This window comes from Haliotis rubra, unplaced genomic scaffold (genome assembly GCF_003918875.1).
Source record: "Haliotis rubra isolate DU_JTF1 unplaced genomic scaffold, ASM391887v1 Scf1411, whole genome shotgun sequence".
In the NCBI taxonomy this organism is placed as follows: Eukaryota; Metazoa; Mollusca; class Gastropoda; order Lepetellida; family Haliotidae; genus Haliotis; species Haliotis rubra.
This window is the reverse complement of record NW_025765350.1, coordinates 123390-146204: the sequence shown is the minus strand read 5'-3', so window position 1 is coordinate 146204 and position 22815 is coordinate 123390. Positions and strand designations below refer to the sequence as shown.

At 43.8% G+C, this 22815-nt stretch overlaps 3 long non-coding RNA genes across 3 annotated transcripts; 1 reads left to right on the top strand and 2 right to left on the bottom strand.

The window, feature by feature from the left end:
- The first annotated feature begins 8171 nt into the window (after positions 1–8171).
- Positions 8172–9776, top strand: LOC124269028. The gene is made up of 3 exons (XR_006896404.1): positions 8172–8250; positions 9045–9124; positions 9680–9776. It is a non-coding gene; the product is annotated as an uncharacterized LOC124269028 (long non-coding RNA).
- Positions 9777–11434: 1658 nt separating this feature from the next.
- LOC124269026 lies at positions 11435–12122 on the bottom strand. Its single transcript, XR_006896403.1, has 3 exons — positions 12093–12122; positions 11740–11811; positions 11435–11638 (listed from the first exon to the last, which is right to left on the bottom strand). It is a non-coding gene; the product is annotated as an uncharacterized LOC124269026 (long non-coding RNA).
- Positions 12123–13986: 1864 nt separating this feature from the next.
- LOC124269025 lies at positions 13987–14739 on the bottom strand. The gene is made up of 3 exons (XR_006896402.1): positions 14629–14739; positions 14373–14417; positions 13987–14037 (listed from the first exon to the last, which is right to left on the bottom strand). It is a non-coding gene; the product is annotated as an uncharacterized LOC124269025 (long non-coding RNA).
- Positions 14740–22815: the final 8076 nt, after the last annotated feature.

Here is a 22815-nt window from a genome sequence, read left to right as displayed (position 1 = left end):
CCTGACTGGACAGCCAGGCCCTAGCACCGAACCTACTCCACAGTACAGTCGGCGGGGACCTACGCGAAAGCGGAGAGACTGTGGAGCCACCATTAGACAAAAACTCGTCCCATCAGTCTCTCGGAAAAGCAGTGTACTGAAGTCCGTGGGTGGAGGGACGCAACAGCAAATCCAGAATGTACCAGGGTTCCCGCGTCTGAAAGAAATGAGTCATGCATAATCATCAGGAATCACACTTCGCAGGTATGAAGATTTGTTTAATAACAATGAGTAAATGTGGTTTTATGCCGCTTTAGCAATATTCCAACTGGGGACATCAGAAGTGGGCGTGACACATAGTACCTAAGTGGGGAATCGAACCCTGGCACTCGGAATGGCGAGCCAACACTGTAACCACTAGGCTACACCACCTCTCCGTTTACTTGCGCAAAATAGTATCCACCTTTCCCATCTATATCAACATGGGTGTATACTTGAGGGAATGATTGTGCACTATACATTCATAAGACATTATCGTGAACAAGCATGTTTTCTTCAAATTAGAGTTTCAAAAACTTGCCTGCTTTGTCCTCTGTCGTCTTCGTCGCTGTCGTCCTGCCTCTGGTGGACGTCAAGGTCCAATTCTGCCTCCAGAACGATGGCGTCCACGGTCCTAATAGTAAAGGTAATGAATATTTCACATCACTGACACTCACGCAGTCATCATGATACTTACTATACATTTTACGAATGCGAAAAACATTTGCTGGATTGTAAAACTAAACCTGTAACCTAAAAGACACGTTGTTACTTTAGGCCGGCTGTCTTCTTGGTCGTCCCTCGCCTCGGAATCTGTCATGTGACGCCTGGTTGAGATAGTAAGTACATAATTTGTATAGGAGCCGGTGCGGGGACTCCAAGCGGGACCCAGTCGCTCGATTACGACAAAAAGGGCAGCTGGAGATGACAAAGGGCAAACCAGACACCTTACATAACCTAATCCCAGTCGCCGAACCCGAAACAAAGGGTAAACTTTACTGAAAACACCTCAGTGACAGGCCTTTGCACAGAGACACTTTTTTCCGATTTAACGTGAGCCGAGAAAGATCTGATAATAAGTGTCTTTATTATTGAAAAAAAGCAAAACACAAATTTCTAATTTTAATTAGATTAGATTAAGTAAGTAAATATAAATAAATAAATAAATAGATCCACTACCACTACATGGGAAACCACCACCACCACCACCACCACATCCACAACTACAGGGTACACGACCACATCCACCACCACATGGGACACCACCACATCCACCACTACATGGGACACCACCACATCCACCACTACATTGGACACCGCCACATCAGCCACTACATGGGACACCACGGCATCCACCAATACATAGGTAACCACTACATCCACCACTAGATGGACATCACGACAACCACCACTAGATGGGACACCACCAACACTAGATGGTACACCGCCACGTCCATCACAACATGGGAAACCACTACATGGGACACCACCACATCCACCACTAGATGGACACCACCAAATCTACCACTACATGGGACACCGCCACATCCACCACTTCATAGGACACCACCACCTCCACCACTACATGGGACACCACCACATCCACCACTACATGGGACACCACCACCTCCACCACTACATGGGACACCACCACATCCACCACTACAAGGGACACCACCACATCCACCACTACATGGGACACCACCACATCCACCAGTACATGGGACACCACCACATCCACCACGACATGGGACACCACCACATCCACCACTACATGGGACACCACCACATCCACCACCACATGGGACACTGCTACATCCACCACTACATGGGACACCACCACATCCACCACAACAAGGGACACCACCACATCCAACACTACATGGGACACCATTACAACATCCACAACTACATGGAACACCACAAACCACATCCACCACTACATGGGACGACACCACCACATCCACCACTACATGGGACACCATTACAACATCCACCACTACATGGGACACCACCACATCCACCACTACATGGGACACCACCACATCCACCACTACATGGGACACCACCACTACATGGGACACCCCCACATCCACCAGTAGATCGGACACCACCACCACATCTACCACCACATGGGACACCACCACATCCACCAGTAGATGGGACCCCACCACCACATCTACCACTACATGGGACACCACCACATCCACCACTACATGGGACACCACCACTACATGGAACACCACCACATCCACCAGTAGATGGGACACCACCACCACATCTACCACTACATGGCACACCACCACATCCACCACTACATGGGACACCACCACATCCACCACTACAAGGGACACCACTACATCTACCACTACATGGGACACCACCATATCCACCACTACATGGGACGTCACCACATCCTCCACTACATGGGACACCACCACATCCACCACTACAAGGGACACCACCTCATCTACCAGTACATGGGACACCACCACATCCACCACTACGTGGAACACCACCACATCCACCACTACATGGGACACCGCCATATCCACCCCTGCATGGAACAGGAGAAACTACATCCACCACTACATGGGACACCACCACATCCACCACTACATGGGACACCGCCATATCCACCCCTGCATGGAAAACCACCACATCCATCACTACATGGGACACCGCCATATCCACCACTACATGGAACAGGAGAAACCACATCCACCACTCCATTGAACCCACCACATCCACCTACACATTGGACACCACTACCACATCCACCACTACATGGGACACAGCCACATCCACCACTCCATTGAACCCACCACATCCACCACTACATGGGACACCACCACATCCACCACTACATGCGACACCACTACCACATCCACCACTACATGGGACACCGCCACATCCACCACTACATTGAACACAGCCACATCCACCACCACATTTGACACCACTACCACATCCACCACCACATGGGACACCACTACCACATCCACCACCACATGGGACACCACTACCACATCCACCACCACATGGGACACCACTACCAATCCACCCCTACATGGGACACCTCACTACTCCACCATCTACAATTACATCCACTACATGGGACACCACTACCACATCCACCACTACATGGGACACCACTACCACATCCATTGCTCACTACATGGGACACCACTACCCCCATCTACTACTACGGCATGGGACACCACTACCACATCTACAACCGCTGCATGGGACACCACTACTACATCCACCACTACATGGGACACTGCCACATCCGTCCACTACATTGGAACACAGCCACATCCACCACCACATTTGACACCACTACCACATCTCACCACCACATGGGACACCACTACTACTATTCACATCTACCACCACATGGGACGACACTTCACATCCACCACTACATGGGACATCACTGCCGTCCACCACTGCTATGGGACACCACTTACCACTTCCACCGTCCACCACTACATGGGACACCGCCTACCATATCCACCACCACATTTGACACGTCACTACCACATCCACCACCATGATGGGACACCACTACCACTACATCCACCACCACATTTGACACCACTTATCACACATGCACTACCACTATGGGACACCACTACCACATCCACCACCACATTTGACACCACTACACATCCACCACCACAAGGGGACACCGCCATATTCACCACCACATTTGACACCACTACCACATCCACCTCACCACATGGGACACCACTTACCACATCCACACCACCATGGGGACACCACTACCACATCCACCACCACATGGGACACTATTCACACATCTACCGTGGGACCATATGGGGACACCACTACCACATCCACTACAGCATGGGACACCACTACCACATCCACCACCACCATACATTTGACACCACTACCACATCCACCACCACATTTGATGGACACCACTACCACATCCACCACCACATGGGACACCTACTACCACATCTACCACCACATTTGACACCACTACCACATCCACCACCACATGGGACATTTTACTACCACATGTCCACCACATTCGACACCCACTACCACATCCACCACCACATGGGACACCACTACCGTCATCCACCAATACATGGGACACCACTACCACATCCACCACCACAAGGGACACCACTACCACATCCACCACCACATGGGACACCACTACCACATCCACCACCACATGGGACACCACTACTACCGTCCACCACCACCATGGGACACCACCGTACTACATCCACCACCACATTTGACACCACTACCACATCCACCACCACATGGGACACCACTACCACATCCACCACCACATGGGACACCACTACCACATCCACCACCACATGGGACGACACTACCACATCCACCACCACATGGGACACCACTACCACATCCACCACCACATTTGACACCACTACCACATCCACCACTACATGGGACACCACTACCACATCCACCACCACATTTGACACCACTACCACATCCACCACCACAAGGGACACCGCCACATCCACCACCACATTTGACACCACTACCACATCCACCACCACATGGGACACCGCCACATCCACCACCACATGGGACACCACTACCACATCCACCACCACATGGGACACCGCCACATCCACCACCACATGGGACACCACTACCACATCCACCACTACATGGGACACCACTACCACATCCACCACCACAAGGGACACCACTACCACATCCACCACCACATGGGACACCACTACCACATCCACCACCACATTTGACACCACTACCACATCCACCACCACATGGGACACCACTACCACATCCACCACCACATTTGACACCACTACCACATCCACCACCACATGGGACACCACTACCACATGCACCACCACATTTGACACCACTACCACATCCACCACCACATGGGACACCACTACCACATCCACCACCACATGGGACACCACTACCACATCCACCACCACAAGGGACACCACTACCACATCCACCACCACATGGGACACCACTACCACATCCACCACCACATGGGACACCACTACCACATCCACCACCACATGGGACACCACTACCACATCCACCACCACATTTGACACCACTACCACATCCACCACCACATGGGACACCACTACCACATCCACCACCACATGGGACACCACTACCACATCCACCACCACATGGGACGACACTTCCACATCCACCACTACATGGGACACATCCAACACTACATTTTACTAAAAACATTACTGATACGTTATAACCAAGTGTTCAAAGAAAACATTGCTCTGGTTACAATATCAAACTCACAGTTCCTAAATTACGACAGCTTGAATGTAGAAAACAACATAATTATGCTATAATCCCATTAAACCTTTCCTTCAAATGTTTGTGCATTTATACGGAAAATGTCCAATGTGCAATGGAGACTGGTACGTGATGCTTGCCGAGACCGGTTCCGAAACTGGTATGCGCAGCATTCTATGCGCGCGTGCAGACAGTTGTAGACAGGAAACGAGTTAACGAAATTCGGGTTGTTCCAGCTGAGGGATTTGACATATTTTAGTCATTTGGTACTTAGCCTCTTGATTATTGTCTTAAGGTCACCATTCATACAACATACATTTGCTGTGATACTAGAGCAGCTAGCAAACTCCGACTGAGTGAGTAAGTGAATATTGCAATTTCATCAGCAATTTTGCAACTTTCCTTGGCGCGTGCAAACTGCGAGAAAAGGCACGTAAATTTAAAATTGTGAAATATGTGAAAGCTATTTTTTAACCTTAAAATCAGAATATGCGGTTTCATTTGTGAAAGGTTCCTTTCATTACTAAAATTAAATACAGGAATATACGCATGTATGCGCACACACACGACGTGTCGACAGTATCCTTATTAGTGAGGTTATTTTTGTTTGTTTTTGTTTGCTTGTTGTTTTACGCTGACTCAGCAATATTCTAGCTATATGGCGGCGGTCTGTAAATAATCGAATCTGGACCAGACAATCCAGTGATCAACATCAGGAATATATATCTACGCAAATGGGATATGCATCAACCAAGTCAGCCTTCCTGACCACCCGATCCCGTTAGTCGCCTCTTACAACACGCATGCTTAGACCCGGATCTTCATGGGTTATTAGGGAGTTATTTTTACAGTTCTTATAACTGGCGTCTTGTACCCATTTACAAAGTGTACCCTGCATTGATTAATCAACTCAGCAAATATTCACGGTCCAGAGAAATTTGAAGGATGTATAAATGTGGCTTAGTTTGTTCTGACATACATTATTCATACAAAGGAAATATCGACAGTGGAGTGAGTGAGTTTAGTTTTACGCCGCTTTTAGCACTATTCCAGCAATATCACGATCGGGGACACCAGAAATGGGCTTCACACATTGTATCCATGTGGGGAATCGAACCCAGGTCTTCGGCTTTACGAGCGAACGCTTTAACCACTAGGCTACTCTACCGCCCTTGATGACAATGGAAATCTTGTGCAAATGTTAAAAGCCGTTTTTGACCCTTTCCATGAATTACTGTCTCTTGGATACTTCTTCACCTGTCGTACGTATATTATTATCTGCACAAAACGCTAACAGATATCAAAATACATACACATACACATGTTTAAGAGCTTTTATGTTTAGGATGTTTTCCGATTATTAAACGTAGACATTTCACACACGTTATTTCATATCCACACAATTTTGAAATTCGAAAGCTGTTGGTTGGCTGGTTGGTTGTTTAACTCCGACTCAACAATATTACAGGTATATGGCGGCGGTCTGTAAATAATCGATTCTGGACTAGACAATCCAGTGATCAACAGCATCGATCAACGCAATTGGGATACAATGACACCTGTCAAACAAGTCAGCGAGTCTGACCATTCGATGCCGCTTATCGCCTCTTACGAATAAGCGTAATTTTGAGAAATTAATATCAAAATCTACAATATAGGGGAGACCGGGTGTAGGTGAGTAGAGTTATTTCCCTTTACTTTCCTGCGGTACTCATCCAGGAGTTTTTCATCTGCTCGCTTATGGCGAGATACAGTTGACGAAAAATCGTTTTTCACATAGGTAAGTAAATGTTTCACAAAACGTATTAAACCGTTCTTAATGCAGTAAATGGTGTTTAGTATGAAATTAACTTTTCAAGTGTAAAATTTAGATATTACGACATATTTGGAAGTAGAAATATTTGAGAAGCCCAAGGTTGTTAACGTGTGACGTGGCATGAAATATGGCTACTGCCATCAGGGGCAATTGTAACACTGTGTTACAATTGCCCCCATGTAATTTTCCCTTGTGTTATGATAATAAAGCAAATTATGATGAAGGTTTAATGTTAGTTCTTACTAGGTTTATCATAGCAGAACATTTTCAGTGTTATGTTGATAGTATTAGCCTCGGGTGAAAGTTTTTTGGTGTAAGTCTTTGTATTATATTTTGGGCATACCAATACATGAATTTTAAAAGAAAAACATTTTAAATGTCGGTGGTGATAAAGGTTTATTGTTAATCCATTTCCACTTCAACTGATCAAGATAACATCTTTCCACATTTCATTTTGATTTTATTTCGAAAATAAACAAATTGTTACATTTGAACCTTCTTTGTTACAATTGCCCCATCCACTTGTTACAATTGCCCCGTGCTAGGGGTCAGTTGTAACACTTGTAGTCATTGCATTTGATACGTAATAACTTTATAAAGACATGATAGTGAACTTGAAACGACACTGAGGTTTAAAGCTAAGAAGCCAATGTACTAGTTAGTACCGATTAACTTTGTGAGCGGTCGTCTGGGATCGAACTACAAGAAGTTAAGTAAAAGGTGTTACAATTGACCCCGGTCTCCCCTACATGAAACCAGATAAGGCCGACACTGACATGGTATAAACATTGATTGAAACTGTGTCATGATAATTAAAATCAAATCAAATATCAGTCTGCTGGACGTATTTATAATGATTACGTGCCAATATGGCGAAAGTACTCTCCTACCCAGAGTTCCATGCGACCATGTTATGTCTACTCATCACTGCGCCGGAGTCTGTGACGAAAGATCACTTGAACGGGAAGTGACGTCATAGACGATCCTGCATAGTTACGTCTTCATTGTCAGCGCAATCCCGCCTCTGTCGGACGTTTTGTTGTTGTCGCTGTTGTTTAGAAGCTGCTATCTCCACTAGTCGATACGAGGTAGGTGACAGGTTTTGATATGTGTGTGTAAACCGTAACGTGAGCATAAGTTATTAATTTTTTGGTTACGCATGTTCTTGAGAAAGCAGTCTTACATGATTAGGGTTACACTAGAACCAGGGAACTTATGTAAAAATAGTAAGCTATCCAAATAGCATTCATTTGTTTTTTTGTTGTCCTAAAAAGTTAAAATGATATCCATAAATCAGATTTATTTTTCCAGAACACATTAAATTTATGAACGGAAATCATTCTGCGCTAAGTGCTTTGATTATATAGTGTATGTATTATATGATTTTCCCCAAACAATATGCCTCACTTATGAGAAAGCAGCATACGTGTTACAGTTGACTGGAGACCACAAGAGTGAGTGAGTGTGTTTAGTTTTACGCTCACTTAGCAATATTCCTGCTATATGGCGGCGGTCTGTAAATAATCGAGTAGACAATCCAGTGATCAACAGCATGAACATCGATCTATGCAACTGTGACATGATGACATGTGTCACCCAAGTCAGCGAGCCTGACCACCCGATCCGTTAGTCGCCTTTTACTGAAGACCATAAGAAGCTCTCTGTTTTTCCCGTATCAGTTGAGAAATATGGGCAGGTTAAACTTTGTCATAAACACAAAGTTGCAAATTAACGTAGAAACGTATTGAAACAAATAAGGTTCTTCGACCCCAACTGTGTTTCGATTGATTGTGTATTGAAATAACAAGAGAGTGGACAGTGACAGAGACACAGTGTATTACTTTGTAAATAATAAAAGACTCTTTGTTTTATTTCTCCACAGCAGTGAAAACAAGATGATCTTTCTACACGGCCTGGCTTTAGCCGTGTATGAATTTCAGAGATACCTCAAATACCGCGATGGTAGGTATTTGTAACATATATGATGTTTGTAAAGAATGCATTTATTTTGTAAGGAATAAATCTATGTTTGTCTTGTTGATTGTTCAACGCCACATTCAGCAATATACAGCTCCATAATGGCGTTCAGGGATTTACCTGATCCATTTAGCCTCTTACAGTGAGTGAGTATGGTTTTACGCCGTTTTTAGCACTATTCCAGCAATATCACGACGTGGGACACGAGAAATGGGCTTCACACATGTTACCCATTTGGGCAATCGAACCCGGGTCGGTCATCTACTATACTCTTTTCCGATGCCACCAACATCGGTTGTTCTTCGTGGTGATTGGTGGACGTGAATAGCCTACAGAACAATGTTATTTGTTGTTTCTGTGAGATACGTAAAATCCATATATTTGCCGCATGATTCGTTTAAGAAATAAGCAATATAGGATTATGGTTTAAATTCAAAACGTATCTGTTTTTGCTAGTTTGATACACAAGAACAAGACTTTCAATCTGACTTTAACATTCTGAGTAAGTGGTCGCCTGACCTACAATCGTTCCCCCAACAGATCAGAGAGTAGAGATGCTGAAGCGGGAGGCAGATCGCCAAGCCGCCGAAGCGTTCGTCGCACAAGAGAAACTCCTGATTGCTGATGCAATGGAAGCTGAGAGATCAGCTGTGGCTGCTGCTGTAGAGAAGGCCGAGGCTGCTGCTGGTGCAGCAGACGCGGGGTATGCCGCCTGGAAGGAGGCCCTGATATTTGCAGCTCTGGAGGCCGAGAGAGTGTCTGCTTATTCCACGAAGAACGTTGGGACGCCTGCAGCCTTGGAGGTCCATAGATTAGAAGCAGTAGCATTGGAGAAGGCCCATATCTACGCAGCACTGGAGGAGGCGAGAGCAGCTGCAGTTGCTGAAATGGAGAGGGGCCAAGGTGCAGCAGAGCGAAATGCTGAGTCGTCTGAAGCTGTTGCTGACCTGGCCACAGATGACGACGCTGCAGCTGCTGTTGGAGCGTCCAAAGCCGACACTGTTCCAGGTAGAAAATGTGAAATATGTATGGACTGAACACTCAATAGACGACATAAATACCTAAACATAAATACATTGAGTATCGATGTCTGGGAACTTGGAAGAATGAAGTTGATTTACCTTCACCCTGTTGTTTCAGTCAAACAGGACAAGAACAGGAAGGGCATCTTCGGAGGCATGAAGTCTGGCTTCATGCTGTAAATGCTGTGTTCTGATTGGTCATCGGCAGTCTACCTCATCCTTTAAAGACCCACGAGCATGTCCTCCACTAACGACCTTGACCCTGATTGAAACCGTAACGTGCGATAAACGTTTTACTCAGTATATTGAATTCTTCTGATCAAATTTTGAAGAGCTGCATTAATGTGAGGCTGATGGGTGAAGGATTTTTAGATATTATCATGTCATAATTCCATGACGTTGATTTTGATTTACATCAAAGATCTCAATTCGCATGTTCAGGACTGAATATAACTGTTGACATACATGCAGACCAGCAGGAACACGGACATGTTGTGACGGGAGTGTGCGGGTGTGTTGGTTCAGGCCGGACTAAAGCAGAGTGTTCCAGAGTTGTACGGAGTATGTGGCCACTTGTTGTCAAACAGAGGATCAACTCAGTGTCAGAGTGGATGGGTGTTAGGTGAGGTGCTATAGAGGTGGTGGGTGAGGTGCTATGGAGGTGGTTGTTGCGGTGTTGGAGACATTGATGAGTGAGGTGCTAGAGAGGGGTTGGTGAGGTATTAGGGAAGTGATGGGTGAGGTGCTAGGCTAGAGAGGGGTGGATGAGGTGTTTGGGAAGTGGTGGATGAGGTGTTAGGGAAGTAGTGGGTGAGGTGCTAGAGAGGGGTGGGTGAGGTGTTAAGGAAGTGCTGAGTGAGATGTTAGTGAAGTGATGGGTGAGGTGTTAAAGATGTTGTGGGTGGGGTGCTAGAGAGGGGTGGCTGAAGTGTTAGGGAAGTGATGGGTCAGGTTCTAGAGAGGTTGGGTGAGGTGCTATGGATGTGGTTTTTTGCAGTGTTAGAGACATGGATGGGTGGGGTGCTTCAGAGAGGTCGGTGAGGTGAGGGTGACGAGCAGGAGAGGGATGGGTGAGGTGTAAAGGAGCTGGTGGGTGAGGTGTTAGGGAAGTGTCCCCAGTATTACCTCTCTAGTATTATGTTCCAAAGACACCAGTATCACCTCTGTAGTGTTGTGTTTCAAAGACACCAGTCTCACCTGCAGTGGTGTGTTCCAAATACAACAGTGTCACCTCTCTAGTGTTGTGTTTCAAAGGGACCAGTATCACCTCTTGTGTTGTGTTCCAAAGACACCAGTGTCAGGTCTTGTGTTGTGTTCCAAAGACACCAGTATCACCTCTTGTGTTGTGTGCCAAACATCCCAGTATCACCTCTCTAGTGTTGTGCTCCAAAGACATCAGTGTCACCACTCTAGTTTTGTGTTCCAAAGACGCCGGTGTCACCTCTCTAGTGTTGTGTTCCAAAGACACCAGTGTCACCTCTAGTGTTGTGTTGCAAAACCACCAGTGACACCTCTCTAGTGTGTCAAACATTCCAGTGTTATCACTCTAGTGTTGTGTTCCAAACATCCCAGTATCACCTCTCTAGTGTAGTGTTCCAAAGACACCTGTGTCGCCTTTCTAGTGTTGTGTTCCAAAGACACAAGTGTCAGCTCTAGTGTTGTGTTCCAAATATCCCAGTATCACCTCTCTAGTGTTGTCTTCTAAAGACACTAGTGGCACGTCTCTTGTGTTGTGTTCCAAAGACCCAGTGGCACCTCTCTAGTGTAGTGTAACAAAGACACCAGTGTCACCTCTTGTGTTGTGTTCCAAAGACACCAGTGTCACCTCTTGTGTTGTGTTCCAAAGACACTAGTGGCACGTCTCCAGTGTTGTGTTAAAAAAACACCAGTATCACCTCTCTAGTGTTGTGATCCAAAGACACCTGTGCCACCTCTCTAGTGTTGTGTTCCAAAGACACCTGTGTCAGCTGTCTAGTGAAGTGTTCAAACCTGTGTCACCTCTAGTGTTGTGTTCCAAGCACCACCAGAATCACCTCTCTAGTCGCACCTCTGTAGTGTACTGTTCCAAAAACACCTGTGCAACCTTTCTAGTGTTGTGTTCCAAGGACACCAGTGTCACATCTTTAGTGTTGTGTTCCAAACATTCCAGTGTTACCTCTCTAGTGTTGTGTTCCAACCATCCCAGTATCACCTCTCTAGTGTAGTGTTCTAAAGACACCTGTGTCGCCTTTCTAGTGTTGTGTTCCAAAGACACAAGTGTCAGCTCTAGTGTTGTGTTCCAAATATCCCAGTATCACCTCTCTAGTGTAGTGTTCCAAGGACACCTGTGTCACCTTTCTAGTGTTGTGATCCAAAGAACCTGTGCCACCTCTCTAGTGTTGTGTTCCAAAGACACCTGTGTCAGCTGTCTAGTGAAGTGTTCAAACCTGTGTCACCTCTAGTGTTGTGTTCCAAGCACCACCAGAATCACCTCTCTAGTGGCACCTCTGTAGTGTACTTTTCCAAAAACACCTGTGCAACCTTTCTAGTGAGTGTTGTGTTCCAAGGACACCAGTGTCACATCTTTAGTGTTGTGTTCCAAACATTCCAGAGTTACCTCTCTAGTGTTGTGTTCCAAACATCCCAGTATCACCTCTCTAGTGTAGTGTTCTAAAGACACCTGTGTCGCCTTTCTAGTGTTGTGTTCCAAAGACACAAGTGTCAGCTCTAGTGTTGTGTTGCAAAACCACCAGTGACACCTCTCTAGTGTTGTGTTCCAAACATTCCAGTGTTATCACTCTAGTGTTGTGTTCCAAACATCCCAGTATCACCTCTCTAGTGTAGTGTTCCAAAGACACCTGTGTCGCCTTTCTAGTGTTGTGTTCCAAAGACACAAGTGTCAGCTCTAGTGTTGTGTTCCAAATATCCCAGTATCACCTCTCTAGTGTTGTGCTCCAAAGACATCAGTGTCACCACTCTAGTTTTGTGTTCCAAAGACGTCGGTGTCACCTCTCTAGTGTTGTGTTCCAAAGACACCAGTGTCACCTCTAGTGTTGTGTTGCAAAACCACCAGTGACACCTCTCTAGTGTTGTGTTCCAAACATTCCAGTGTTATCACTCTAGTGTTGTGTTCCAAACATCCCAGTATCACCTCTCTAGTGTAGTGTTCCAAAGACACCTGTGTCGCCTTTCTAGTGTTGTGTTCCAAAGACACAAGTGTCAGCTCTAGTGTTGTGTTCCAAATATCCCAGTATCACCTCTCTAGTGTTGTCTTCTAAAGACACTAGTGGCACGTCTCTTGTGTTGTGTTCCAAAGACCCAGTGGCACCTCTCTAGTGTAGTGTAACAAAGACACCAGTGTCACCTCTTGTGTTGTGTTCCAAAGACACCAGTGTCACCTCTTGTGTTGTGTTCCAAAGACACTAGTGGCACGTCTCCAGTGTTGTGTTAAAAAGACACCAGTATCACCTCTCTAGTGTTGTGATCCAAAGACACCTGTGCCACCTCTCTAGTGTTGTGTTCCAAAGACACCTGTGTCAGCTGTCTAGTGAAGTGTTCAAACCTGTGTCACCTCTAGTGTTGTGTTCCAAGCACCACCAGAATCACCTCTCTAGTCGCACCTCTGTAGTGTACTGTTCCAAAAACACCTGTGCAACCTTTCTAGTGTTGTGTTCCAAGGACACCAGTGTCACATCTTTAGTGTTGTGTTCCAAACATTCCAGTGTTACCTCTCTAGTGTTGTGTTCCAACCATCCCAGTATCACCTCTCTAGTGTAGTGTTCTAAAGACACCTGTGTCGCCTTTCTAGTGTTGTGTTCCAAAGACACAAGTGTCAGCTCTAGTGTTGTGTTCCAAATATCCCAGTATCACCTCTCTAGTGTAGTGTTCCAAGGACACCTGTGTCACCTTTCTAGTGTTGTGATCCAAAGAACCTGTGCCACCTCTCTAGTGTTGTGTTCCAAAGACACCTGTGTCAGCTGTCTAGTGAAGTGTTCAAACCTGTGTCACCTCTAGTGTTGTGTTCCAAGCACCACCAGAATCACCTCTCTAGTGGCACCTCTGTAGTGTACTGTTCCAAAAACACCTGTGCAACCTTTCTAGTGAGTGTTGTGTTCCAAGGACACCAGTGTCACATCTTTAGTGTTGTGTTCCAAACATTCCAGAGTTACCTCTCTAGTGTTGTGTTCCAAACATCCCAGTATCACCTCTCTAGTGTAGTGTTCTAAAGACACCTGTGTCGCCTTTCTAGTGTTGTGTTCCAAAGACACAAGTGTCAGCTCTAGTGTTGTGTTCCAAATATCCCAGTATCACCTCTCTAGTGTTCTGTTCCAAAGACACTAGTGGCACGTCTCTTGTGTTGTGTTCCAAAGACCCAGTGTCACCTCTCTAGTGTAGTGTTCCAAGGACACCTGTGTCACCTCTCCAGTGTTGTGTTGCAAAGACACCAGTGTCACCTGTTGTGTTGTCTTCCAAACACCCCAGTGTCACCTCTAGTGTTGTGTTCCAAATATCCCAGTATCACCTCTCTAATGTTGTGTTCCAAACACCCCAGTGTCACCTCTTGTGTTGTCTTCCAAACACCCCAGTGTCACCTCTCTAGTGTTGTGTTCCAAACACCCCAGTATCACCTCTCTAGTATTTTGTTCCATTATTGAGTATTATGGAAGTATTAGAAATGGACCTCCTACTCTGTTTCGACTCTGTAATGATCCTCTACACATTCAAGCAAAGTTTAAAGCAAAACTACTTTCATACAAACCGTAATTATTCCCAAATTCATCCGGGCAGAACCCATTCCATCATAGTTCGAACCCGTCCCAAAACCTGACTGCCATCAGCACACCCCACTCTCCCAGTCATCTCATAGGCGATACCTGTCAGGTATCAATACGTCAGATATGTCACACATTTCTTTTGGTTGGTTCATTGTTGGCATTACCTTTTAAAATATTGCTTTTCTCAGTAAAAACGGTGTCTTTGGCCTTATTTATTCCTTACCCATCAGCCTCTTTTGTGATTATCATGTGGTGTGTTGTTTTCATGCTGTTGGATGGATGTGTGTGGTTGAAAAGCTCGTAGAATAAATGTCTGTTTGTATGACGTTTCTTTTCCTGTTTCTTTAATTACCTGTTTTGGGCAATACTTCAAAATATATCGGACTTATAAGGCCGGGTATGAATGACCGTCTACCTACGGATTTGTGATTTGAAGGAAAATCATTCTGTGCACGGAACAAAATGCGTAGCTTTTCTTGCAATGAGTGAGTAACATTTATGCCGCTTTTTACAATATCACCGCGAGGGGACACACCCAGAAATGGATTGATTGGTTGCACACGGCAATATTCCAGCTATATGGCGGCGGTCTGTAAATAATCGAGTCGGAACCAGGCAATTCATTAATCAACAGCTTGAGCATCGTAACTGGGATACGATGACATGTGTAAACTCCGCGAGCCTGACACACGATCCCGCAGGAATGGGCTTTACACATTGTAGCCCTGTGGGGAATCGAACCCAGGCCTTCCGTGTGAGGTGCGAACTCTTTAACCCCCATAGCTACCCCATCGCCTTTAAAAATACGTTTGCTTCGAACAGAAATGCCTTACATTTACATCAGTCCATATCTCTCAACAACTAATAATGGGAAACTTGAGTGTCGGCGATTCGCGTGTGTCGATTGAAAAAACCCACCACTCTACTCGTGTTAAAACAAGCTTTTTAAATGGTTCGATCCTAGCCTGACCTTCCCGTGATCACATGTTCCAATACATCGTTTTGATTCGTTAAAAGGTATATCTGACCATGGTCTCGTGCCTTGCCTGGTGATTGAAGAACTACTGATACTCACAACTATTAATTTCTATATCTCTTGGTGTATTACAAAGCAGCGACAGCATCCAATCTATCATGAGTGATGGAGTGAGTTTAGTTTATCGCCGCTTTTTTAGCAACATTCCAGCAATATCACGGCAGGAGATGCCAGAAATGGGCTTCACAAGGGATACCAGAAATGGGCTTCACACATTGTACCCATGTGGGGAATCGAACCCGGGTCTTCGGCGTGAGGAGTGGACTTTTTAACTACTAGGATACCCCACCGCCTCCATTCTACCATGAAATAGCCGCAATTCTCAATAATGAAGTTGTGGTGATTTTCTAATGTTTTTAGGGATGCATGTCCACTTAATTACATACCGTTTCAACTCATTTCTAAAGTGATACACACCGTGTTTTGAATTTCGATGTGGTCCCACTGTAGAGGGGATATTTCTTAGCCTAATTTGGAACCGCGAGCTTTCAAATTTAGATTTAGATCGGCAAAAGTGCCTTGAAACGTGGTCTCTTGTAACGCGTAGAAACACATGGTTCAAAGAACCGCTATCTTACCACATTTCAAGAAGGGGTCACAGACACACACGCACGCACGCACGCGCGCTCGCGCGCGCACACACACACACACACACAGAGGTTCAAAATACGGAGTTTTAAAAAAAAATTAAATTGACAAATAATATAACCCCCCCAAAATTAGTCAAACGATTTATCTTTAAAGCCTGTCGCGTTTTCAGGTTGGCTCGCCAAGCCATTTCTTGGAAAAGAGCTCGACATTCCATCTTATTTGTAGGGGTGACAGGTTATAGAAATAATGAAAGGAATGATGAACGGATAGATTTCTCCGCAAACATTAAGAATTAACAGTATGTTACCCATTTTGAGAAAGTGTAAGTCTATTCCATTTATTAACACTTGCCTAAAGTTAATTGCACAAATTCAAATCAAATGCTTCTCCACCCAAAACTTCAATGTGGCTGAATTTGCCCTATGCTACATATAGCGGTTACTCGTCACTCCACTGTCAGTGGCTGTCAATGTTGTTCATGACTAACTTCGTGCTTCGGGACAGTTGTGGATGGGATATATGTGTTGAGGTGATTCATGGTCTTTTGATATGGAGCAGTTACCAATAGTGTTTTAAATCCCTAGTGTCAAATGCAACCGTTGATGATTTATAGCGATGTCGATTAATTTCACAAGAGCTTGCTAATACTAAGGCAGACTTCGTCTTCATCTATTCCTCAGGATGATTTGGGGAGGTATCAACTGTTGAAAGAGAAGGAAACCATTTCATTGTTCATACCTTGTTATAAAAACGACTGTTTACACAACACTCTACTCTATTAACCAAATTTAGAATGAAAATTAGAACGAATCTGTGATCCCGGAGCTAATTCCCCGAAATAACTCTAGGTTTAAGTCTTAGTAAACTTAAGCTCAGTATTATTCGTTACACTGCTATATAAGCAGTAATCTTAGGCTCAGTGAGTGAGTGAGTTTAGTTTTACGCCGCACTCAGCAATAGTCCAGCTATATGGCGGCGGTCTGTAAATACTCGAGTCTGGACCAGACAATCCAGTGATCAACAGCATGAGCATCGAGCTGCGCAATTGGGAACCGATGACATGTGTCAACCAAGTCAGCGACCCTGACCACCTGATCCCGTTAGTCGCCTCTTACGACAAGCATGGCTTACTGAAGGCCAATATTGTAACCCGGGCCTTCACGGGTTACTTAGGCTCAGTATTATTCGTTACCCTGCTATATAAGCAGTGTAACGAATAATACTGAGCCAAAGTTTACTAAGACTGAGGTTTAAGACAGTAACACAAACATAATGTTTTATTAATTTAAAAAAAATCATTGATACGGATGACCGATGCACTTTAAAAGTGTAGTACTGAAATTGGAGATAAACATTTATGATATTGGAAGCAAGATGTTTCGGACCCAAATCTATATACCGTATTACATCACGTATATTTCACACTATGCTGCGAAAATACATCACTGAATTCCTCATATATTTTAGAATATAAAGTCAAATCGTCTTTGGCACCAAAACTGAGTGTCCAGTTAAAATCAAACGAAACATATTGGGAGTAAAAACGAACGTTGTGCTTGTAAGACTGCGCTTGTTTGAAATGTAAACAAAGAAAAATTCAGATTTTGCACTGTGTAGCACACATGGTTCAGACATCCCTTGGTCTATTTAATACATGTAAATGTCGCAACACGTTTAGAATATGCGTGGCAGTCATAGCAAGAAATAGGAAATTAAAAACAGATACAATACAGTCATATATAATGACTTGATAAATTCATACGAAGTTGCCAAAGTTTCCATGCAGTACCTTTAGAATCAATCACCATGATTTGTAAGTAAATAACTTACAACCTGAAGTGACGTCACATGTCACGAGACCATCACTCACACGCTCCTTCGCTGAAGAAACTTTTGCTAATGTTTCTTCCAGAGTGGGGTTTGGAATTCACGAAACTCGGATTTGAAGTGCCCGTTCTCTACCGATTGAGCTCAGGCCTACCATACAAACGGTGAACAAATCCTCAAAACTGAACTCATATACACCAAAACAGAAAAAAATCACCAAAATAGGAAAATAAACTTCCAAAAACTGCAATGATATCCTCTTAAACCAAAACAAACGCATCTGTAATCGAAAACTAATCGTTTAGAATGGAAACAAAACTCGCGTACATCAGCTGCAAAGCGCAATTTAAGCGCTCGCCGAGCGTACAAAACGGCAGTCATAGCATCCCAAAACGGCAGCCATAGCATCCCGAAACGGCACACATATCGTCAACGATGACGGCGCTGGGAGACGAACAGACTTTGGTAAATAATGTTTTTCGTCACTATGAGTCTAATCTTGAAAATTTTATATACTTTCTTTACAAAACTGAAGAGAAACATTAGCACGACATGTCGACAACAAAGTACAAACCCTCTTCGGTAGAACTAGGGACCACATTGTGCAGAATCGCAAGCCTGACACTGAGGAGTATGAACATAGGTTTGAAGCTTACTACAATAGGGGGTAGATGCTCTACATCCCGATATCAAATTTTCAAGATTAGACTCATAGTGACGAAAAACATTATTTACCAAAGCCTGTTCGTCTCCGTCTTTGACGATTTGTATGCCGTTTCGGGATGCTATATGACTGCCGTTTTGTACGCTCGGCGGCCGTTCTCGATCGAGCGCTTTTGTAGCTGATGCGCGAGTTTTGCTTCCATTTTCAAAGACTGGTTTTCAATTACAGATGCGTTTGTTACAGATGCGTCAACATTGTTGAACATATATGGCATTTTTTTGGAGGTGAAGGTCGGTTGAATAAGAGTAAACACAATCACCCTACCCTGCCGATTACACTTTCAGGATATATTTTGCGCATCGTTCAGATATTGTTTCATGAAACTAATTTCATTATGTACATTTAGCCTTGTTCGATATCATATCATACATGAATATAGGCTATACGTTTCTTTATTATTTAAAAGGTGTTGCTTACTTGAATAATATTAAATAATAATTGTAAATACTCGTAATTTCAAGCTTTTGAAAAAGAATTGAAGCAACGAGTAAATACTCAAAATTTCATGTTTATGACAGAAACTTGAAGTAACGAGAAATATTTGAAATGTCAAGTTTTTGAAAGAATTTTGAAGCAACGAGAACATACTCGAAGTAACGAGAAAATTATTGAAATAATGAGAAAATACTCGAAGCAATTAGTAAATACTCGAAATTTCAATTGCAAGTTGTTGAAAGAAACTTGAAGCGACGAGAAAGTAATCGAAGCAAAGAGTAAATAATCGAAGCAACGAGAATTGTTGCTGATAAAGTAGTTTATACTACAAAAGTGGCAGCATTAGGCTTTCGTAGAAACTTATCATAACTGCAACATGTACCTTAGTTTATATTATGTGCAATATTCAATATTGGGACCAATATTGCAGTCTCATATGAACATGTTAATGAACAGCGATTTAAATTAAGTAGAACTGACAATAATAATGAAAATGACATATATTTTATGAAATGTATATGCGCACATTTTAAAGGGAATTTTCCTTGTTCATTGAATTTGTTTATTGTCCTTATGTAGACAGAACCATTATGTTTAATGATTGGGAAGGGGCGCGTTTGTCACAAACGTTTTACGATTCACTATCATTGTTTTCGATAATACAATCAATTCGTTTTCGGAAAAAAGTATTGTGATCTTTTTGCATCTTTCATCGTATACTTATGATGTTGTTGAGGTGTTGTTGAGTTGGGTTTTACGTCACCTCAGTCTAAGTAAACTTAGGCTCAGTATTATTCGTTACACTGCTATACTGGGTCTCGCCAGTGTAACGAATAATACTGAGCCTAGGTTTACTTAGACTGACGTCACATCGCCATTATTCCAGCACCATATAGTGACGAGACCAAGTCTGAATTCATACCCATTTTAATGTATACTTATGAAGAGAAATAACCACATTATTATAAACAAGCCTTTGAATCTGTTTTAATTGACGAAAATGGATTTTTTGTTGTGAATGTTTAAAGCCATTGCATTGCGAACATTACTTCTTGCATAAATTACCCAAATACCTATGTATATCATGTTAAGTATCATCATATCTCACATTGCCGGGATTGTGACTTTGTCAGTCACCGGATTGTCTGGTCAAATCTCGAATTCTATACAGGCGGATTTCTTGTAGATTTGCATTTTGAAAATTACTGTGTGTGGTTAAATATACCAACACACCACCACTTTGAATTATTGACAATGCCCAATTAATTAATTAATATCTATATGTAATTTACATAGCCGGATCCAGAGCTGAAAGTTTGTTAAATGACCATTGAACCTCGGGTGAAAATGAAGCGTGCATCCCTCCTTTTCTCAATAGTGTGGAAACGGTCTTCTGTGACAGGCATGGTCTTTTGACTTTTTCAGCTCCTTCATCCGTTCCCAGCTGATGTCTGTAAACAAGCACTTTCTTTGTGTCAACAACAACTGGGTGTAAGTACACGGGCTAAGGTCGGGGACAAAGGCAATGACGTCAGCATCGAGAGATATGACGTCACGTCCCGCCACAACCAGGGATCAGGCAGCTGAGAGATTTGCTCATGGAGAGGGGAAAGGCTGGGGAAAGGCTGGGGCAGGGCGTAGTATTTATAACGTTTAAATATTGTTATAAAGTGTGTGATTTCGACTAAAGAGCGATCATAAGTATTTAGTCCACTGATGCATTTACCCTGTTCAAAGTCTAGGTTACACCAGCGCAGCCAGCCGTAGGGGCGAAAAGGGCAACATTTTGAAAAGCAAAAAGCCCTTTTGAAGTTGTATTAACTATACGTGCAGCACACTCTCCTTTGGCGGATATTTATGACCAGGCGCTCTAGTAGACCTAGCGACGTGGCTTTATCTCAGGTAGGTTTGATCCTTCAAAATTATCAAAACGGAAACCTTGTAGGGATAGGTCGGGATTATATATAGAGAATTCTCTCCGTATGTCCTAACACATTTTTTGTTCAGCTGATTACTTGACTATTTGTCTGAAGGAGAGGTGCAATGCAAATTTTGATTGTAATATTTTTTCTCAAAAATTACACAACGTTACAAATTTGAAGTTTGTCAACCAGAACTTGAAAAGTGTTGATGCAGTGCAAATGTTTGGTTCTGATTTTCTTGTTTTTGAAAGAGTTTGTCAATTTGCATATCTTCATCAATAACACGGTGTTTCACTATAGATATAGATATATATCTAAGTCAGAGTTCGATGAATTCTTAAACAAACATAACATTTTGTGTTTACCACCTTCATACCTTCAACGAGAATATAAACAAATGCCACTTTATGTACTTTGTGATCGATATTGTGATCAATGTCCAAGAAAACAATGGGACACATTCCTGGAGTTGCTCCCCTTGCCCGCTTGAGTGAGTGAGTGAGTGAGTGAGTTTTGGGTTTTACGCCGCTTTTAGCAATATTCCAGCAATATCACGGCAGGGCACGCAAGTAAATTTTCCGTAAAGATCGTCATGATTTACAGAGGCTAGAAGTTGAAGACAGAGCCATCGCGACTGACAACCCGATCCATTTGCAATGGTTCCTTCTTACAGAGTGAGTGAGTATGGTTTAACGCCGCTTTTGGCAATATTCCAACAATATCACGACGGGGGATACCAGAAATGGGCTTAACACATTGTATCTATGTGTGGAATCGAACTCGGGTCTGACGAGCGTGCGCTTTAACCGCTGGGCTACCCCACCGCCCCGTTTCTTACAGAAAGCATTGGTTGCTGGGTACCTATGTTTCACCGGAATCGCTACGGGTTCTCGATTTTGTCAGTTCATATGTCTGTCAGATGGATGACGTCGGTACAGTAAAGTCAAGTTTGTGAAGGGCCGGCGGGGTAGCCTTGTGGTTAAAGCCTTGGCTCGTCACGCCGAAGACCTGGGTTCGATTCCCCACATGGGCACAATGTGAGAAGCCCATTTCTGGTATCCCCCGCTGTGATATTGCTGGAATATTGCTAAAAGCGGCATAAAACTGAACTCAGTCAGTCAGTCAGTCAGTCAGAAAAAATAATTGACTTGCCCTGCTTTTATTGTTCACGCTCTGAAAAGCGATCGCTGCGACTGTCATTGTTTAAAGGGCAAGTTTACACGAAAAATTAACTTTTTCATCATAAAACGTGTGTGTCAACCAGTTTTATAGCCCAAACAGTACAGATATTATAATTAACTACATGTAATTTACTTTTTGCATTACGATTGCTGTAGCGCTACGATCGCTTCGTTGAACGTTGCC